The sequence below is a fragment of the Otolemur garnettii genome, unplaced genomic scaffold (assembly GCF_000181295.1).
Source record: "Otolemur garnettii isolate 467f Iridium unplaced genomic scaffold, OtoGar3 scaffold00159, whole genome shotgun sequence".
Lineage (NCBI taxonomy): Eukaryota > Metazoa > Chordata > Mammalia > Primates > Galagidae > Otolemur > Otolemur garnettii.
This window is the reverse complement of record NW_003852554.1, coordinates 934,086-935,643: the sequence shown is the minus strand read 5'-3', so window position 1 is coordinate 935,643 and position 1,558 is coordinate 934,086.

Sequence of the window (1,558 nt, the reverse complement as noted above, 5' to 3'; positions counted from 1 at the left end):
GCTCAGACCCAAGGGACCTGGTTGCCTCAGAGACTGACTGTCCTTTCCTAAACATTACACATCCATCACACCAGATTAGTCTGAGTAGTGAAGCAATTTGTTAACAGATTAGAGACTTAAGTCTTCTCCAGTGGATTTGGAATCTGATGGCTCTGTCCTAGTGTGTCTTTAACCCTCACTAGCGAGGTGATCCAAGTCTCTTAACCTCTCTGGATCACAGTTTATCTGTAAAAGATGCAATAGGGACTGTGGTTACCAGCACAGACCTGGGAGCCTACTGCCCAAGTATGAACTCCACTACCATTTACTCATTATGTGACCTTTAAACAGTTGCTAACCAATGGAGGTGGGCAGGGACATGTGAAACTAGTCCCTGTCACCCTCCCCTCATTGATATGCCATTGTTTTTAAGCAGCTACAGTCTCTTTGTACGTTGGTTTCTTCATCTTCAAATGAGGCTGATTATAGTGCCTCCTTTACAAAGATGTTGGGTAAATAAATGAGCTAATACATGTAAAGTACTTGGAACCATGTCTAGTACAGAGTAAGCATGACCTCAGTGTTAGCTAAAGTAACACTGAGGTGGTGATCCTGATCTCTCGGATTTGTTTGGCAGATCATCTGAAATAGTGAAGGTGGAAAAAAAAAGTCACAGAGTTATTAGTACTAGAAGAGACCTTAAAGATCATCCGAATAAACTCCCTCATTTTACAAGTAGGAAATGAAGACTAAGAGACGGGGACTAACTTGTTCATAGTCACATGTGACGCAATGGCAGAGTCCAGGTCTGATCCCAAGTCCATAGCTCTGTCCTTGGGAACTGCAACAAAGACAGCAACATGTCCAGAAAGCTGACTCTGGGTGGTCCTTTTATTTAGTCAATGGATTTGTTGCTAGGTCATACACTTTTCTAGGACAATGCATTTGAAACTGAGAAAAACAGGGTGATGCCCGGCACCCATAGGCCAGTGAGTACAGCACTGGCCACAAACACCAAGGCTGGCAGGTTCAAGCCCGGCCATGGTCTACTAAACAACAATGACAACTGCAACCAGATGTCGTGGGCGCCGGTAGTCTCAACTACTTCTTGGGAGGCTGAGGCAAGAGAATCCCTCAAGCCCAAGAGTTTGAGGTTGCTGTGAGCTATGATGTCACAGCACTCTATGGAGGGTGACATAGTGAGACTCTGTCTCAAAAAACAGCATATTAGTGCAGGGGGAGGTTAAGAATTCAGGCCATGGTTGAGAGGAAAGATTGGCGGGAATCACAGCCATTTCCATTTCATTATTTCAACTACTTCCCAAATATGTGACTCTGGCCCAGCAAGCTAGAATCTTGAGCTAATGCATTTTGGTGTTAAGGTTTATTTTCTCGCTCTCTCTTTTCTTTTTTTCTTAAGGGGTTTAATTAAGGGGCTTCTACCAGAAGTAGTTTCACATATTATCTTTGATAGAAACTAGGATTTCACTCCCAGGAGAATGAGGTTGAGATTGGGACCTCTGAGTTCATTTTTCCCAATATTTTCAGGATCATGCCCCCTTAGATTTATTCTGCTTCA